Source organism: Myotis lucifugus, unplaced genomic scaffold (assembly GCF_000147115.1).
Source record: "Myotis lucifugus unplaced genomic scaffold, Myoluc2.0 scaffold_318, whole genome shotgun sequence".
Lineage (NCBI taxonomy): Eukaryota > Metazoa > Chordata > Mammalia > Chiroptera > Vespertilionidae > Myotis > Myotis lucifugus.
Window position 1 is genome coordinate 813,321 of NW_005871366.1, and position 8,838 is coordinate 822,158.

Consider the following 8,838-nt stretch of genomic DNA (forward strand, 5'->3'; position numbering starts at 1 on the left):
ACTTCTTACCTCTAACTTGTCCCCAGGACCCCTCCGTCCTCCCCACCTCACCCACTTGGCTCCCCGCTACCCCCCAGTCTTCCCCATCTCAGCCAAAGGCAACTCCATCCTCCGAGCTTCTCAGGCCCCAAACCTTAGAGTTATCCCCGGCTCTTCTCTCTCAAATAAACCTTAGAGTTATCCCCGGCTCTTCTCTCTCAAATCCATCGGCAACACCTGTCGGCTCTCTCATGTGAAGATTTCCAGATTCTGATACCCACCCACCACCCCAGTGCAGCCATGCTCACCCAAACCTCCCTTACCTCCCTCAGCTGGCTCCTCACCGGCTCCCCACTTCCCTGCCACAGTCAGGTCTCCACTCAGCAGCCAGACTGGCCCTGGGAGCACATTAGTTGGGTCATGACCCTCTGCTCAAACCCTCCAATGGCTCCCGTCTCACTTAGGGTAAAAACCAAAATCCCGCCCAGGTGGCGAGGCTCGGTGGTTGAGCAACGACTTATGAACCAAGAGGTCACGGTGGTGGGCTTGATCCCAGTGTGGGGCGTGCAGGAGGCAGCCGATCCGTGATTCTCTCTCATCACTGATGTTTCTCCCTCTCTCTCTTCCTCTCTGAATTCAATAAACATATATTTAAAAACAAACAAAAACACCAAAACCCCACAGTGGCCCACCAGGCCCACATGATCGGTGACTCTCTGACCTCTGTAGCCCCGGCCCAAATACCCTCGCTGACCTTTCTGCAGCCAGGCTGCTCCCTGCTGCTCCTCAAGCTGGCCTAGAGCCTTTCCATTTCCTGCTCCCTGGGACCCTTTGTCCCTGGGCCACTCCCTCATCTCCCCCAAGCCTTGGTTTACAGGTCACCTTCCCTGACCACCCTCTCCAACAGGACAGCCTCCCGTCCCCAGGATTCTCTAGCATCTTTCCCTGACTTGCCTTTTCTCATGTACATGTCATTTATTAATTTTGTTGTATATCTTTCTACACCTGGTAGAAGTAAGTCCCAGGAAGGCAGGGCTTTTGATCTGTTTGGTTCACTGCTGTATCCCCAGCTTCTAATTTTGTGCCTGGAACATAGGAAGCTTTCATATTGTCGAGTGAAAGAGTGCAGTAAATAAGTTACATTTGGCAGCACTTTGTAATCTGCTCAATCCTAAGAAGCTGGTAGAAGTAGGATCTTCAGGGAGACAGGCAAACACACCATTGCTCACCGGTAATAATAATGATTTCCCCCTCGTTTTATTATAAAAATAACACAAATATAGGACAGAAAATTCAAATGGAACAAAGGGCATGCAATGGGAAGTGAGGCCTGCGACCCCAGTCTCATTCCCCAGAGGGGAGCACCCTTGGAGTTTCTTCTGAATGATAATGATTAAAATATCAAAGCATAGGGTCCCAGAGCAGGCGTAAAAATAAGAATGTTTTCAACATAATAATAATAATGTTTTAGCCTGGCTGGCATGGCTCAGTGGTTGAGTGTTGACCTATGAACCAGGAAATCATGGTTCGATTCCTGGTTGGGGCACATGCCCGGGTTGCAGGCTCGATCCCCAGTGTGGGGTGTGCAAGAGGCAGCCGCCGATCAATGACTCTCTCTCATCATTAATGTTTCTCTCTCTCTCTCTCTCTCTCTCTCTCTCTTCCTCACCCTTCCTCTCTGACATCAATAAAAATATATTTTTAAAAATAAAAAATAAATAAAATAACAAAAAATAATGTTTTAAAATACAAAGACACCAAGAGAAGGCGGAGAGATTTCAGGATATTTCTGTCCACTCCTGGGCACAGCCACAGATACACAAACCCTGGGACAAAAGTGCCCCCACACATGACCTTCAGAAAGGAAGCCGCATGTGCCAGATGACTTGATGGGCCACCTCCTTCACCTTCATTAGGTGATGGGCTGGGGAACCAAGGGCGGTGGGCAGTCTAGTGAGGCAGCATGATGGGGGGGTGGGGAGGAGTGTCTCCAGGTGACAGGAGGCCAGAATCGAGTCCCAGTTCAGTTAGCTCAGTTACTAATTAGCTCCGTGACCTGGGTCAGGTGCCCTAAGCCCTCCGAGTCTGTTTCCTCATCTGTAAAATTGGTGACAAATGTTACCCTGCCTTACTCAGCTGGTTTATGAAGGCACTTTACAAACACAAAGTGCTATGCAAACGTAAGTCATCGTTCAAGACAACAAAATTGTTTTCATTATGGAAAATGTCAAGTGCACATTAACAGAGAGAGTATCAGAAGAGTACATGTCGTATGATCCCATCCTATATCATAAAACCCTAATATGCAAATCGACCAAACGGCAGAACAACCGGTTGCTATGACACGCACTGGCCACCAGGGGGCAGACGCTCAACGCAGGAGCGCCACTCAGCCAGAAGCCGGGCTTGCTGCTCCTTAGCGCTGCCTTGGAGGTAGGAGTGCTCACCAGCCATGAGCCGGGCTTCTGGCTGAGCGGCACTCCCCCTGTAGGAGCGCACTGACCACCAGGGGTCGACATCCCTCAAGGGTTCCTGGACTGCAAGAGGGCGCAGGCTGGGCTAAGCCCCCCCCCCCCCCCCCAGTGCATTAATGTCATGCACCGGGCCTCTAGTTTAGTGTAAAGGTCCAGAAAAGACATATGTATTTAGAGAGGCAGAAAGCAGACCAGTACCTTCTGGTGCGGGAATGGGCATTGACTAGTGGGCTCAGTGAAACGTTCTAAGCATGATGGAAATGTTCTAAAGCTGGATCGTAGTGAGGATTGCACAACTCTAGAAATGTATGGAATGTTATTACATTGTATACTTACAACTGGTGAATTTTATCAATATGTAAATTATACCCCAGAAAGCTGTTTTTAAAGAAGCAAAAATAAAGTATGGGAAATAATCAATAGTATAATAAGATTCAACAATTATAAATTTATGGCCAATCTTGTTTCACCTACACCCATATCCATTAACAAGATTTTTTGTTGTTGTTAACCCTCAACTGAGGATATTTTTTCCACTGACTTTTAGAGAGAGTGGAAGGGAGGGGTAGAGACAGAAAGAGAGAAACACACGGTGTGAGAAAGACGCATGGATTAGTTGCCTCCTGTACCCACCTGACCTTAGATTGAGCCTGCAACCCAGGTACGTGCTCTTGACCAAAATCAAACCCGAGACCCTTCAGTCCTTAGGCCAACGCTCTAACCACTGAGCAACCAGCTAGGGCTCCATTAACAAGATTTTAAAAAATGTTTTATTTATGATTTTAATAGAGGAAGGGAGAGAGAAAGAGAGAGACATCAATTTGTTGTTCCACTTTATTCACTGGTTGCTGCTTGTATGTGCCCTGACTGGGGATCGAACCCACAACCGTGGCATATTGGGATGATCGATGCTCTAACCAACTGAGCACCCGGCCAGGGCCCTTAACAAGAGCTTTTAACGTCATCAAATATCCCATGAGTGTTCAAATCTCCAGTTGTTTAGAAATGTTAGAAATGTTTGCTTACAATTTATTTGTTTAAAAGCAGGAGTCACATGAAGTCCACACATTGTGATGGGTGGACATGTCTTTTGAGTCTGTTTTAACCGACATGTCCTGCGGCATAACCTCTCCTCTCCCCTCATCTGTCCTGCAGTTTCCCCCAGTCCGGAGGGGGCTGATTATATGTCCCTGTGGTGTCATTTAAAGTTCTCCTCTGTCCTTTCGACTGAAGTTGGACCTAGAGGTTTGACCAGGTTCAGGTGCGATTTGGGGCAAGACTGCTTCACAGGTGGTGACGTGCACTCCCCTCATGGGGCACAGTGTCTGGCTGTCTCTCTTTTTTGATGTTAGCAACTCAATGCCTAGATCCATCCATCATTCATTCAGGGGACATAACAATAAAAATATTTTTATTATAAGGTAAAACCCTCCAGCTGAAAGCCACTGTAAAGCAAATACATTATGAGACAAACGCTCTTGCAATCACCACTTGTATTAAGAAATAGATCTTCAGCCACCCCAACCACAGTCCCCTTGCTCCCTCCAAAAGTCACCACTGTGCTTACTTTTATTGTAAGGATAAAAATGGACACAAATTGCCTGGACTGTGTGGCTCAGTGGTTGACCATCGACCTTTGATTCCCAGTCAGGGCACATGCCCAGGTTGTGCTCTCGATTCCAGTGGGAGGCGTGTAGGAGGCAGCGGAGCAATGATTCTCTCTCATCATTGATGTGTCTGTCTCTCTCTCCCTCTCCCTACCTCTCTCTGAAATAAATAAAAACATATTTTAAAAAAATAGACACAGCCCTAGCCAGTTTGGCTCAGGGGATTGGAACGTCAGACCATGGACTGAAGGGTCGTGGGTTCGATTTCGGTCAAGGGCATGGACCTGGGTTGCAGGTTCAATTCCCTGTCCCAGTCTGGGCACGTGTGGGAGGCAACCAATCGATGTGTCTCTCTCACATCGATGTTTCTCCCTCCCTCCCTCTCTCCCTTCCACTCTCTAAAAGAAAGAAATCAGTGGGAAAATATCCTCGGGTGAGGATTAACAGCAACAACAACAAAAAAGAAGTTTTTAAAAAATGGACACAAATCAACTTCCTCATGCTTCTTTATAACCCAATTACTCATGTTTTAATATGTCTTCTAACAGTGTTGGGGAGACATCTTTAAAAATATGTTTTTATTGAGAGAGAAACATCCATGTGAGAGAGAAACATCCATGGCTCCCTCCTGCTCACCCCCTAATGGGGATCGAGCCCTAACCTGGGCTTGTGACCTGACCGGGAATCGACCTGGTCACCTTTTGGTGCAGGGGACGACACTCAACCACCTGAGCCACACCCGCCGGGCCGGGGACACATCTTCAAAGGCAATCTTTTGTGTAGGGCACTTGGCACTAAAGGAGCTGTAACAAGGAGGAAGGAGCGTCTGAGGCTCTAGCCTCCGTTTGGCTTTGGGAAGGGCCAGCCTTAGCTCAGGAATGGGAGAATCAAATTATGCCAGGCAGCGACGTGCAGAGGGCTGAGCGACGCAAAGAAGACAGAAATCCAGCACGGGGAGGGCCCTCCCAGTTTATCCTCACACGCTGTCTGCTGCACGCCCAGACCAAACATCTGCTTCTGGCCACGAAGGAGGAGCAGGGACCAGATTTACCCTCCTGTGTTTTTGTTAGTTTGTTCCTTTCTCATTTATGTTGCAGAGGAAATAGAGATGACAATCTCTGCCTGAACATATACTACTAGAGGCCCGGTGCACGAGGTTCATGCACTGCGGGGTTGGGGGGTTCCTCAGTCCTATCTGTGCCCTCTCGCAGTCTGGGACCCCTCACTCCTTACTGCCCGCCTGCAGCAGAGGCGGGAGAGGCTCCCGCCACCACCGCTGTGCCTGCCAGCCATGAGCCCAGCTTCTGACTGAGCAGTGCTCCCACAGGCCAGAAGCCGGGCTCCCTGCTCCTTAGCACTGCCACCGCCCGGCTTCTGGCTGAGTAGCACTTCCCCTGTGGGAGTGCACTGACCACCATGGGGCAGCTCCTGCATTGAGCGTCTGCCCCCTGGTAGTCAGTGTGCATCATAGCGACTGGTTGTTCTGCTGTTTGGTCAATTTGCATATTAGGCTTTTCTTATATAGGATACCCACCTTACTTGGGTATATTCTTAGTCCGATTTCCTCCCCACCCCAGTTGCTAGGGTGTTTCCTTGCTAGTGACACTACTTCTGATGGAAATTTTGTGAAGGGAAACATCTCAGGTCCTAGGTCGTTCCTCTGTGTCAGCATCTGTGGAGACCAAAACAGAGCCTTTGTGCTCCATTTCAGACTTTCCTGTGATAATTATTAATTTAAAAATTTATTACAAAATATGTCAAGTGTGAGAAAACTATGGAGAATAGTATACCAAATATCCTTGTATCTACTTCCCAGGTTTATAAAATCTTAAAATTTTGTTATACCTACTTCAGATCTATCTACATATATTAGAATATCTATTATAAATATACTAGAGGCCCAGTGCATGAAATTCGTGCACTGGTAGGGTCCCTAGTGGTTGCCGGCTGCTGGCTGCTGGCTGCCAGCGGGTACTCCCTCCCTTCCCCTGGCCAGCCCTGCCCCCTGGTCGAACTCCTGGTCGAGGGGACAATTTGCATACTATGCTTTTATTATATAGGATTATCTATGAGGTACATGTATTATCTAGTTTGCATATAATAGTATGAATATAATATCTATGTATAATAGATATCCATGTATATAATAGATCATATAGTACCTAAAATAGATATAATAGATACACTATAATAGATAATATACTATCTGTATATGATAGTCTATACACACATATACTAGTACATTAGATCAAGCTTGTTATATTTTTATTTTTCAAATCTTCTATATCCTTATTGTTTTTAGGGGATGCCCATTTTTTATCACTTACTGAGGTAATTTTGTTAAAATCTCCCTTTGACAGTAGATTTTAAATTTTTTCCTTGTAATTTTACCTATTTTTATTTATATTTTGAGACTGCCATTGAGGACAAGCTTAGAACTGTTATGTGTTCTTGGTGGTATACTTTCTATCCTTATTATGTGATTCACTTTTTTTCCTAATAAATTCCTTTGGACTTACATGTTTTTACACCTTTAGTTTCAGCCTTTCTATGGTATGAGTGTGTCTCTAATAAGCAGCTTATTATACCTGCATTTTTGTTGTTGTTAATCCTCACCCAAGGATATTTTTCCACTGATTTTTAGAGAGAGTGTTTATGGGGAGACAGAGAGAGAGAATGTGAGAGAGACACATCGATTGGTTGCCTCTGTCTGCAACCGAGGTACATGCCCTTGACTGGAATCGAACCTGAGACCCTTCAGTCTGTGGGCTGGTGCTCTATCCACTGAGCCAAACTGGCTACGGCTTATTACACCTGCATTTTTAAAAAGCTGATGCTCTATTAATCAATGAATTTTATCCATTTATATTTGTGATTAATTCCACACTTGGATTCTTTCCTATTATCCTCTTTTGTGCTATACCTTTACCATGGTTTTTCCTTGCTCCGTTTTTGTTTCTCAGCTTTTTCTTATGTGGATTTTAAAAAATTGAGATATAGTTGACATATAACATTGTATCGGTTTTAGCTGTACAACATAATGACTGGGTATTTGTATATATTGCAGAATGATCACCACAATAAGTCTAGTTAACATCCATCGCCACATGTAGTTACACATTATTTTTTCTTGTGATGAGAACTTTTAAGATTTACTCTCTTAGCAACTTTCAAATAAATAACATAGTATTATTACTATAGTCACCACACTGTACATCCCAGGACTGCTTACTTTATAACTAGAAGTTTACTACCTTTTGACCACATTCACCCATTTCACCCACCCCAACCCCCTGCCTCTGGCATCACCAACCCATTCTCTGCATCATGAATTTGTTGTTTTTAGAATTCACATATAAGTGATATGATACAGTATTTGTTTTTCTGTGTCTGATTTACTTCACTTAGCACAATGCCCTTAAGGTCCCTCCATGTTGTCTCAACTGGCAAGATATTCTTCTTTTATTGGCCGAATAATATATTTTCTTTGCCCATTCATCCGTCAATGAACACGAAGGTTATCTTCACATTTTGGCTATTGCAGGCAATGCTGCCATGAACATGGGGGTGCACATATCTTTTCAGGACAGTGACTTCATTTCCTCTGGATAACTGTCCAGATGAGGTATCGCTGGGCCATATAATAGTTCTATTGTAATTTTGAAGGGATCTCCATGCTGTTTTCCATTACACTAATGGCTACACTAATTGACAGTCCTACCCACAGTGCACCAGGGCTCCCTTTTCTCTGCATCCTCGCTGACACTTGTTTCTTCTGTGTTTGCTGGTAGCCATTCTGACAGGTGGGAGGTGATACCTCACTGTGGTTCTGATGTGCATTTCCCTGATGATCAGTGATGTTGAGCATCTTTTCCTGAGCCTGTTGGTCATTTGTATGTCTTCTTTGGAAAAATATCTATTTCAGACCCTCTGTTCATTTTATTTATTCATTTTTATCCTCGCCTGAGGATATGTTTATGGATTTTAGAGAGGGAGGAAGAGAGAGGGCAAGAAAGAGAGAGAGAAACATCGATCGGTTGCCTCCTGTACACACCCAGCCAGGGATCAAACCCAAAACCTAGGTATGTGCCCTGACCAGGAATTTAACCCCCAAACTTTTGGTGCATGGGACAATGCTCCAACCCACTGAGCCACCGGGCCAGGCTCCGCTGCTCATTTTGATGTTGTGAGTCTTGCTGTAAACCTTCCCATGTTTAATAACCAAAATCCTGGCCGGAGTACATGAAACAATGGCGTCTGAACATTGGCCATCAGCAGCCCGGGACAGTAATCCTGGGAACCCTGAAAACAAGCCAGGTGAGCTCCGCGTGGCCCCGCGTGTGGCCTGCGGGTGTCCGGGTGCAGGCAGGAGGAACGCAGGCTGAGCCTGGCTGTCTCCTGGAGCTGAGGAGGGGGAGTGGGGGGTCCTGGGAGGCCACGGCAGCTAGTCTGCAGGACAGAGCCCAGGACAGGAGGGAACGCTCTGGAATCTCCAGAGGGTTTCCCGTGACAGTCAGCTGAGGCCTGATCAGCACACAGGTGTGAGGCAACTCCCCAAAGTGGGGAAAGAACCATCTAAAACTGTGGTTCTCAACCTTGGCTGCACATTAGAATCACCTGGGAATCTTTTTAAAATCCTGATTTCTGGGCCTCATCCTCCGGAAATTCTGTTTCTTTGTTACTAATGTTGTGGACCCACCCCATAACAAAAAAACAAAATTTCCGGAGGATGAGGCCCAGAAATCAGGATTTGAAAAAGATTCCCAGGTGATTCTAGT